Genomic DNA, 12,116 nt, shown 5'->3' with positions numbered 1-12,116 from the left:
TACTAACTTAGACCCTCCCGCGCCGTTCGGCGCATTTGCCGTCAAGCTGTTTTCACAAAAATCTGTCACTGGTAATGTCTGAAGCCTCTTCCCACCTGCTCTGAGGCCCTCCATCAATGTGTGGCGCCAAGTTGTACTAGGATGTCATCGCAACTCTTCTTATGCGTAATTCATTTTGTCGGAGAACATGTCCCGCAAACCTCATGCGACGCTCTGTCACAATCTTACTAAGGGGCCGCTTGCGGGGGTTTAAACTCAAAATCCCTTTGGCTGCGCTCATAGATTTCTGAGTGTGTAATTTTCTTTTTTATATTGAAGATGTATTTTTTAGCTTCAAACTCCACTGGAGGGGAGTTTAAACTCAAAACCCCTTTGAATACACTCATAACATGTTGAGTGTATAATTTGCTTTTTTTTTAATATTAAGAGGTATTTTGTACCTTCAAACCCCGCTGAAGGGGGGTTAAAACTCAAAACTGAGTCAAAACCCATTAAGCTACGCTCATACCATTTTGAGTGCATAATTTGCTTTTTTTTATATTGAAGAAGTATTTTTTAGCGTCAAACCCTACTGAAGAGGGGGTGGGGGTTAACTCAAAACCCTTTGGGTACGCTCATAGAATTTTGAGTGAGTAATTTTCTTTTTTCATATTGAAGAAGGGGTTTATCGTAAATTTTGGAGGGGGGTTTAAAAATAAAAATCTTCCGTAACTGTGCTCTTGAAAATTGTGGGATTGTCGTTTGCATTTTTTTTTTGTTTTGTTTTATAGAAGAGGGGAATTTAAATTAACTGCGAAAACCCATGGTGGGGGGGTATTAAACTCGAACCCCCCTGGTAGGGGTTTTAAACTCGAACCCCCCTGGTAGGGGGTATTAAACTCGAACCCCCCTGGTAGGGGGTATTAAACTCGAACCTCCCTGGTAGGGGTTTTAAACTCGAACCCCCCTGGTAGGGGGTTTTAAACTCGAACCCCCCTGGTAGGGGTTTTAAACTCGAACCCCCCTGGTAGGGGGTATTAAACTCGAACCCCCCTGGTAGGGGTTTTAAACTCGAACCCCCCTGGTAGGGGGTATTAAACTCAAAACCTCCTTTGCTGTCCTGGGGCAAGTGATAGTTTAGTACTAAAATCTCACCTAAAATAAACGAAATCAAAGCAAAAAATCAGTCACTAAAATCCGTTCCCCCCTCCCCCTGCGGGAGGGGGGATCTCATTTCGGGGGGGGGGGGGTGCCCCCCTGCTAAGCCCATGACATTTATGCACTACGCAAGACAGCAGGGTTTCTGTCCAGGGCTTTTGCAAGAGAGGATTTGAGCCTCTCAAGCCCTCACTCAAATGGAGTTTGATGATGATGATTAGGCAACTCTAGTGTAAGCCTATCAATTCAGAGGAGTGCGCGTACATGGTCGAACATCAATGCCTATGCCATAGTCTAGGCCCTACTACAAAATTAACGTATTTTTACAACTGTAGATCTTATTTCAGTAGAAGCACTTGTTGTTCGTTGCAATTGCTACTTGGAAGTAACACCTTCAGTAAAATCACTAAATTTAGAAAGCCTTCAGGAGAGAAGACTCAGAAGTAAAGTAGCAATTATGTATTTTTGAAGTAACGTCTGTATTATATAAGATAAGATAATTGATTTGATGGTGCAAAAAAACAAAAAAAAAAGCTAGAATTTGGCTAGTCAGAATCCAGGGGGGTACAAGTTCACCTTTCCTCTGCGGACGCCCATGGTCAGAGAGAGAGAGAGAGAGAGAGGGAGATCTATGCTATGTCGCCTATGCATTCATCTCATTGTTTTCGGGGAGACTACTCTAATAAAGTGATATAAATCTTTTTTTTTTTTTTTTGCCGCGAAATATTGTTGACATTTGGTTTCAGGCTTTACACTTCTATTCAGATATCTCATCTAGATTCTAGATCTAGACTATTTATATTTTAAATAGATATAGATATATAGATCTATAACTATATACTAAATCTAGATTCTACAAGATCTAGAATATATATCTCTTCTAAGTAAGTATAGGATAGGGGGTAGGTCTGTGGATCTAGGATTCTAGGCAATCTAGGCCATAATTCATAATCATAATGATTCATAATCATTCATAATGCCATGATAATGATAATCTAGGCCATCTAGAGTCTAGGCATATATCATATATATATATGATAGTCACACTATCAATGTCAATACTATCATAGTGCCGCATAGGCTATAGTATAGGACTAGTCCGACTAGGTCTGACAAGGCGGATAGGACATAGTGTCACATAGCAGCGACATAGGACAGGTCATATATACTTATAAGAGATTAGGTGTAGGCATTGTTATTGTAGGCCTGTACTGCTGTAGTGTAGGTCTAGTACTAGATCTAGTAGTAGTACTAGTTACTAGATTTAGATTAGTCTAGTTAGTCTAGTACTTACTAGAGTTACTAAGAGTTAGAGTAGTATAATGATAATCTAGTACTACTCTAGATAGTAGATAAAGTAGATCTAGAATCTTATCTAGAGTCTAGGTCTAGATGTAGTTACACACTCAGTAACTACTAACGTGAGTAAGAGTCACTCAGTCAGTACTAGATGATAGATCTAGACATTCTAGAATAATCTAGAAATAGATGTAGATCTAGACTAGTTATTAAAATATTATATGACATAATCAGTATAATCATAGTATAATGAATAATAATGTATATTAATAATAAAAAATAATAAAAAAATAAAATCAGACTAGATTCTTGAGACCCCCCCCCCTGTTTTTTTCTTACTTCTGTAATACTATTAATCTATTAATGGTTTTATTTTTATGACAATATCTAATAGATATAGATAGAGAAAAAAAAAGAATAGATATAGAACAATCTGGCAACAAAACTCATGATTACGGCTAGCCACCATTATAATACTAGTCTAGACAGTGTCACTCAGTGAGTAAAGGAAGCGCAGTTGCTGGTTGGTGGGCGCCTAGCTTAATTACGAACCAGCCAGGAGTACTGAGTACTGGGTTCGAATTCGGGTGAAGACTGGAATTTTGTAGGGCACCAAGCTCAAATGTGCATCTAACATTAAACATGGGCCACAGAAACAGAGATGACATTTTCATCATCTACCTCATAAAATGCAAGATAGATCTAAAAAGGAAACTTTTCTTAACTTTACTTTTACCATAACAGGAAACCTGATGAAAGCAGTTCCTTACAAGAGAGCAGGGGTGGGCAAATTACGGTCCGCGGGTCACATGCGGCCCGCCAACACCTACAGAAGTCAGGTGTGCCCACAGTGGTATATACTTTATAAAAATGCAAATATATATATTAAAGATAATATAAATATAAATTATTGAAATTGGAAGACAGATTTCATGTTTCATAATTGACATTGCAATGAGTATTTTGCATATGAATAATGAAATGTAAATGGATGTTAAATCTTTTCAAACAAGGCCATTTCTACAAGTAAGCAAAAGAAAACACGTTTTGTCATTTTCCTTTGCTGAAAGGGGAAATTATTTCAGTGAAATGATTAAAAGTACAACACTTATTAAGATTCTTTAATTTTGCAATTATTTTAATAAAAGCAAATTTTAAAACGTCAAGAACCGTTTTTCAATACCATTAGCTAACCATTTAGCGCAGAAGCTGATTTAGCTCCAGAGGACATAAAAACTCCGAGCAAAGATAAGTTCCAGTCAGTACTTCCACAGGAGTCTTATGAGTGCCAGAATCTGTATGCCAACACTTAAAAAAATGTGCTGCTGTTCACACTATTTGTGTACACATACATCTGTTCTTCTTCTTCTTTGTTCTCATTTTACATGTTGGAGGGTTCAGCAGACATGCCTACAGTCCCGCATTATGCGGAACCGTCCCGCAAAAGCATCAAAAAAGCTCACATGTTCCGCCGTTCCGCATTCACGATTTTTTGTTCCGCCAAGTCTGAATTCCGACACAAAAAAAAAAAAAAAAAAATCGCCGATTTTTCATTATTTATTAATAATGCGAAATTAAAATACTGAATGCAAAATAAAATATATATAGGTCTGTGTTTATTGTTTACATTTCATCTTCTCCCGGACCCGGTGTGTCCTAAATTTACGAAGATAAGGTTGAGCTAGATCTAGACATAGATCTAGTACTCTAGGTCTAGATACTAGATCTAGATTTATTCTTAGAATCTAGTAAGTGCTAATTATGCTAATAAGCCAAATGTTTCATTCAAATCCCTTTCTTTTCCCGACAATGGCTATACTACTTAGTCTACTTACTTGAGTACTTACTACTAGTCTAGACTAGATCTAGACTCTAGACTACTCTATCTCTAGACTATTGGCAATTGGAATTGCATTTGCCGTATTGCCACTATTGGAGTCTATAATTAGTATAATCAGAGTATTGTCACTATTCTAACAGTAACTAACACTAACTCAACTGGTTTCTTAGGTTTCTAAGTCCTAATTAATCTAGAAAAGGATTTTTTTAAAAAAAATACGTTATTAAAGATCTAGATACTAGATCTAGACCTAAATGTAATTAATTTTATTAGACACAGTAAGGCTAAGGCCTAAATAAGGCTACAGTTAGATCTACTATTCTACTTATTAGTATTATTACATCTTATAGTCTAAATTAATTATTAGTTTAGTTTCTAGATCTAAAAGTAAAAGTAGGACTAGCACTTCTGCTAAATCTCTAGAGATCTGTCTAGAAATAGACTTAGAAGGTGATAGATTAGATTCTAGTTTATTATGTAATAAATTTACTATTTATTTAGATCTAGTTCTCAATAAGTTGAATAAGTCTATAGATTAGTCTGATTAGTATAGATCTAGACTGACTAGACATTAATATTTAGATCTATAATCTATAATATTATTTTTATAATCTGTGTTCTTAGACTTATTAGGACTTATTAGATGTAGGTCTAGACTAGGTAAGTCACTAGTAGACTCTTAAATTATTTTAGTTAGATCTAGAACTAGAGACAAGATCTAGGGTTATTAGAGTGATTAGAGTAGAGCCCTAGAAAAGGATAGATAATCAAGTAGATCTAGAATAATCTAGATCTAGTCAGTAGATTTATATCTAGTAGTAACAAATAAAAATAGATATTAGTAACATTTGAGTCTAGGTCATTAGAATACATTTTAGTTAGAATTCATCATTTAGGAGTTAAGAACTATTGATTTCAAACAAAGGACATAATTATGAATTAAAGGTTTTCTTACTTTTAATTATAATATTTACATCTAATTTATAAGAAGCATGCTATTGTTGTTTTTAAAGTAATATAATTGAAGTTTTATTTATATTGCGTACAGTATTGCAAACAAACGCGTTTATGTTCCACATTGGGGCTCAAAATTCCACATTTTCAACCTGAGTGTTCCACATTCTGGGTCTTGGGGGTAGGCATGTCTGGTTCAGATCAGTAATCCTATATCTGAGATGAACCGCACAATGGTTTCCAGATCAGGCAGTTCTCCGAATATTTTTGGTTCTATAGGAGGGCCTTGGGGCCAAGGTCCTATTCGGGTCTCTGATTGAAGGACATGGTCAGCATTCTGTGGTGATGCTCCAAAAGGGAAAGTTTTGCTCGTCCCGACATTTAACTTCCGGAACATATATTGTCTCATCCAGTGATTGTTTTAATGCAAATATAGATTACGCATACTAATAAGGGGGGGGCGCCAACAGACTATGCCGCCCCGGGCGCCTGGCACCCTCGGTACGCCACTGTAATGGGTGATATAGGCCTAAGTTAAGTCTGTGAATGAGTCAGTCTAAATAAAATAACAATATAGTGAGTCAATAAGCCTACAATCTTACATCTTTACCAACTTTTGTTTAGAACTACAAATATTTTTTGTATTCAATTTGATTTTAATTTCTAGATAATGTGCATTTTTATCTATAGTAATGAAAAATCAACCATACAAAAAATGAAATCAATGATGTATGTATGACTAACTGAAAAATCTGCATAAAAATGTCGGCCTTCAAGTTTTTAGTTGTTTTCTTTTTACTAACTAGAATCCCAAATAACATCCAATTCTTCTAAAACCTATAAAAAGATCTGATATTGTTTTGAATAATTCTTCGCCCAATAAAATTTTAGAATCATTAGGCTCTACTTCAATAGAAAGTGATTGTACACATAAACATGTAGACTTTCACCCAGATGTAGTGACCTATTGCTATAAATTTTATCTACAAATACGACCGTACACGGTACACAACACACTACTATATATATATATATATATCATGGGCGTAGCCGGGGGGGGGGGGGGGGGGTTCTTGGGGTTCAACACACACACCCCGAAATGAAATATCCCCCCCCCCCCCCCCCCCGCGCGCAGGGGGGGAACGGAATTAAGTGACTGATTTTTGCTTTCATTTTGTTTATTTTAGGTGAGATTTTAATACAAAATCATCACTTACCACAGCACAGCCGAGGGGGTTTTGAGTTAAAAACCCTCTACCAGGGGGTTTTGAGTTTAAAACCCCCTACCAGGGGGTTTTGAGATTTTAAAAAAACCCTATCAGGGGGTTTTGAAATACAAATCCCTCTACCAGGGGGTTTTCAGTTAAAAACCCACTACAGGGGGTTTTGAGTTTTAAACCCCCTACCAGAGGTTTTTGCAGTTAAATCCCTCTCTTCTATAAAACAAAACAAAAAAATGCAAACAACAATCCCCAAATTCCAACAGCACAGTTAAGGAAGATTTTGATTTAAAAACCCCCTCCAAAATTTCCGATAAACCCCCTCTTCAATATAAAAAAAGCAAATTACACATTCAAAATTCTATGAGCGTAGCCAAGGGGGTTTTGAGTTTACCCTGCCCCCTTTCCAGTTGGGGTTTGAAGCTAAAAAGTACCTCTTTAATATATAAAAAAAGCAAATTACACACTATAAAATCTATGAGTGTAGCCAAAGGGGTTTTGAGTTGATGGCTTTTTCTTTAAAGTTTAAAACCCCTCCAGATGGTTTTGAGTTTAAAATTCCCCTACAGAACGTTTAGAGTTGAAAACCTTTCTCTTCAATATTATTTTAAAGCAAACTACAGTCACCAAATTCTATGATCGCAGCTAAATGGGGTTTTGAATTTAAAAAAACAACAAAAAAAACTCCAGAGATTTATTGGTTTAAAACCCCTCAACAGATGATTTGACGAAAAAACTTTCCTTTTCGATGTAAAATCTAAATCGAAATACAGGCATGTAATTCCAAGAGCGTAGTCAAGAAAGGTTACAAATTTCTACCAGTGGCTTGGGCTCCATTAATAGGCCTAAAGTGTCTTCTGTCGAAATTGAAAAACATTAAATGTGGCTCAACAAGGATGGCTAGGACAGATTTTAGGAGTCAGTCATAGAGATCGGGTCTAAATCAAAGAAATCATATGCCGAACTGGGAGTCGAATCCTTAGTAAGGTTGTGACAGAGCGTCACATGAGGTTTTGCGGGACATGTTCTTCGACAAAATGAATTACGCAAAATAAGAGTTGCGGAAACAGCTTGCCGGAAAATGCGCCGAACGGCGCGAGAGGGTCTAAGTCAGTAAGAATAGCATATTAGGTTTTTGAAATAAAACTTTTAAATAGCAAGATAATGCACTGTAGATACCTCAGAATATGCATTTTGTTGGCTTTCAATACCAGAAATAGAGCGCTGCGAGCTCCCCAAGACCCCCTTGTTGGCAAGGGCGGGGAGTCTACAATAAACAATAAACGTCTTCCGAAAGGGTCAGAATGTAATAAAGATTAATTATGTACACACACACACACATATAATTTTTTACACAAATAATTTTTTTCTGCTGGGGGGGGGGGGGGGCGGAAAAAATCCTGGCTACGCCCATGATATATATATATATATAAAGAGAGAGAGAGAGAGAGAGAGATCTATATATAAATGCCCCTTTTTTAAGTTGGTAAAATAATAATTTGTTTTTATAAAAATCTGGCTATGCCTATATATAGTACTCTTAACAAAATTATGACTAAAAATATTATGAACGGTCGAGTTGCTAGATTCATCATCTTTTTGTGTCTGATAAGCCCAGAGAATCAAGATATACAATCTATCTAGACCCCCTATTATTTAGAATCTAGCTTTAGTCGACTCTAGACTAGATCTAGGATAAATCTCAAGTCTAGATGATCAGATTCATCTTACCTTGATCATGGCACGATAAACATGATCATGATGATTAATCATTAATCTGACTTGTTAATTTAAACTTCCCCTTAACCTTAGTCTTAGGCTAGGCGCCTTAGCTTCTTCATATGTGAATCATGAATGGAAGTGCTTGGCTCACAGTGACAGTGTCACAGATCGTTCTTTAAACTATTTGAAGATCTACTTTATCTTAACTAACGACTCTATATCTAGATCTAGTTTATATCTATATTTTATATAATAATAATAGACCTAGGCTGGCTAGACTCATATACTTATATTTATAAAAATCTAGATCTATTCCTATACACTGATTATACACTACAGATTTAATGTTTCTGATGAGCAATACTACTGTCTACAGCCATTGCCCATTAACATAGGCCCTATAGATATACTCATGTACTAGATCTAGCTCTTTTGATCACAACTTATATCTTGCCTAGATATAAACAACTGCACTAGATTGGACTAGACATTCTAATTGGTTATATTTTCTTTTTTCATTATTCTCAGACATTCCAGTAGGTACCAATTGTGCTATTCTTCACCTAGATCTAGATCTTAACTTTTCTCTTAACTACCAAAGAAGTACACAAAGGATGTTGAATGGTACCCAAAGGGCTCTAATTGCTACCATTCAATGTGTGGATTCAAGTATTTACCCAGATACTGCCACAATATGCTCTTATTGTTTTCAAAGGAGTTTGCACACAGTGCCATAAGCTGTATAATGTGCCATAAGCTGTATAAATACATTTAACAGTAAGTTTTTAAGTAATTATTAATTTATTTTTAAACGTTATGTAAGTCTATTTTAATTGTAAGAATCCATGTGCTATTTTATTTAAAGCTAATTTGTAGGAGAATATTTACACAATATTATTGCTATGTTGTAAATAAAACATATTCAGCCTGTGCAGGGTATTTTTAAAGAGATAATTGGCTCATGCAGGCCAATACCACTCTTTTGTTATCTAAGGTGTTTTCCTTCAAATTATACTTTCTTGCACAATTAGAAGTACAGATTAACCAGTTATCTTGGTGGAAAAGGATGTCAGATGAGTTGAGAAAATGTTTAAAGAAAGTCTTTACATAATTCTTTGAACTAAGTCACTATAAATATTTTGGAGATTTTTAAAATTTAATTAGAATTTTATTATTGCTCACATTTAAAGCAATTGTTCTTTTCTTTTCCGCAGATGTATATTTCAAGAAGAAATGATGCTTTCTTATTCCTAAGAGTTTATCAATAGGATGGATGCCACAAAACTCACTTGTTATGCCAGAAACTCTTCCTACGAAACTTCCAGTAAGTAAATAAAAAGTTAAGTTTCCCTTTCAGACCTTGTGATCGATAGGGCAGATGATGTAAAGATCATCTGTTTCTGACATCTGTTGCCTACGGTTAACGAGGGTGTCATGTGGCCAGCACAATGACCAACCGCCTTTACTTTCCCCAACTAATGTCAGGTACCCAGTCTTCACCAGGATTCGAACCCCTGTTCAGAAGCCAAGGGCTTTACCGCTAAGCCACCAGGCCTCCTTCCAGTAAGTAGGGCAGCTTAAAATTTAATACTTTTATCTTAGTGCGAAAAGAATAAAAGCAGTCTTCAAATTCTCCCTTTAAATTTGCAAAGATATGTTTATAATTTAATGTATGCAGTAAAAAATTATGTTTCAAACACTCAGTACAATATTCAATGACTCTCTTTATTTTGGTTACCTCAGCATGCTTGTGCAGAAAATTTCCTAAATTTTTTAAAAAATCTGTTCCCTTCACTTTCAAGTGCATTTAATGATTCATTAAATTTTCGTAATATTACTGAATATAATGTCAAAGATTAAATATTGTTATTATTATACTATTCCTTTTTTTTTGTAATATTTTTGTTTCATAATTTGTTCCCATAGCATTTTTTAGGTAAAACCTCTAATATACTTTACTATACTCCTAGTATAATTTTTAAGGAACTGTTTTGTTAGATGTTTTCAGAATTGATTTTATCCCTAAAAGACTTGAACATATGGAAGTTTGGTACTATATGAAACTAAGATTGAATTGGTGACTTGTTATGAATTTAATGTATGTTGTTTCTATTCCATGAACAGTACTAGAATTTGTCCAGTGCCTGTGATCCTCCGAGTTGAAGGAGAATGTGCTCCATAATATCTACTAGGAGCTTGCTGATAGCTGGAAGTTCATGAATACTATGTTGTCCTTGATTTGATGATTCTGAAAACTACCATTTCTCAAGACTTGAGCATTATTTCTAATATTTAAAAAAATCTTTTCAGGAAATATTGTGTTTATAATACTAAGAAAGTGAAGATAATATTGTTCTTACTAATATTATTGACATATTAAAATAGAAAGCACATCATTACCAATATTCACTTGTCAATAAATATTAGCATTATTCAATTTTTAGTTACATGTTCAGACTATTAAATTTTATTATTTAAATTATAGCAACTTTCTCTTTCAGTCAAGCTTAAGATACATTCCTGTAAAAAGTCTAGAATAATAAGTTAATGTCAAGTAGTATTGTTCAGACACTTACAAGTTTAATCATCTATACTTCACAAAAAAAAAAGTGTTTGAATGGTTTTCATTTGTTTGTACATCAAATATGTATTAATATAATTATCATTTTTAAATGAAACATCAAATACTGAAGATGACCATTTCAATTTCTGATGTAGGTCTATTCTCATTTCATAAAACAAACAGAATATTATCTGAAATTTCATCCCTTCATTGTAACTGTAACTGGCTTCTTAAAAAAATGGAGTGATGACTGGATTGACTATACATTTTAGTATAAATAATGCATCAATGAATGTAGCTTATACTGTTCTTTTCCTCATCTTGAAATGTGTGGACTGATAATTTGCTGTTGCATTTTGTTTTCATAAGTCAATGACACATGATACTCTAAATGACAAATATACTCATTACAATAGCACATTTCCATGCTGTTTGTCTAAGTGGAAGCAGATAAAATTTGTTCCTCTATTCTTATCTTATCTTCTTATGTAATACAGACGTTACTTCAAAAAAGAAGATGATTACGTCCTACGCATCATTCATTTAGTCATGCATATTAACCAATGATTTAAATTCTGCCAAGTCACTGGTTTTCCTAGCTAGCTAAGAAGGAGTATTTGTACAAATTTGTCCTAGCATATGGGACGAGGAATGTGCCTTTATCTTTGTGTCTTTCAGAGTATTTTATTAAATTTTGTTTTTGTATTTGAAGATTATGGTTCAGTGTTTTATGTATAATTGCTACTTTACTTTTGAGTCTTCTGTCCTGAAGGCTTTCTAAATTTTGTGATTTTACTAAAGGTGTTACTCTAGTCAAATGTGAATATTCGTTTGTTATGAATCTCACTGCTCTATTTTGTGTCTGTTCCAGTTTCTTAATGTTTTCTTGAGTTGAGGGGTCCCAAACGGAGGATGTATATTCTATTATTGGCCTAACCAAGGTTAAATAACATTTTAGTTTTATGTTCTTATTTGATTTATAGAAATTTCTTTTAATAAACCCTAATGCTTTGTTGGATTTTTTTATAGTTTTATCAATATGTGGATTCCATGACAGTTTTTCATTTATTATAACACCTAGGTATTTAGCGTTTTTAGTCTGTGTTACTGGTTTGCCATGAATAAGATAAGTGGAATTAATTTGCTGTACAATCTCAAAGAAATTAAAACTAGTTTAGACAATATATATATTTTGCTAATAAAAAATGTAAGACTACTTTATGTTACAACAATGGAGAGCATCTTTTAAAGCTGATTTCAATACAATCACAAGAAATAATTTTTTCTCTACAGTTAGGCCTGCTTTACTGATTTTTTTTTTAATGTAAATAAATTTTACGCATAGGATTAAATATAACATGTACTTAAGGTGATTTTTTAC

At 34.4% G+C, this 12,116-nt stretch overlaps 1 long non-coding RNA gene across 2 annotated transcripts; it reads left to right on the top strand.

The window, feature by feature from the left end:
- The first annotated feature begins 3,745 nt into the window (after positions 1-3,745).
- Positions 3,746-11,446, top strand: LOC129928348 (uncharacterized). 2 transcript variants are annotated; one of them, XR_008779955.1, is made up of 4 exons: positions 3,746-4,726; positions 8,701-8,949; positions 9,387-9,496; positions 10,297-11,446. It is a non-coding gene; the product is annotated as an uncharacterized LOC129928348 (long non-coding RNA). The 2 variants fall into 2 exon arrangements; XR_008779954.1 differs by having other exon boundaries at positions 3,747-5,221.
- Positions 11,447-12,116: the final 670 nt, after the last annotated feature.

Source organism: Biomphalaria glabrata, chromosome 1 (genome assembly GCF_947242115.1).
Source record: "Biomphalaria glabrata chromosome 1, xgBioGlab47.1, whole genome shotgun sequence".
NCBI lineage: Eukaryota > Metazoa > Mollusca > Gastropoda > Planorbidae > Biomphalaria > Biomphalaria glabrata.
Note: the sequence above shows the minus strand (reverse complement) of the source record. Positions and strands in the feature narration are given on the sequence as shown.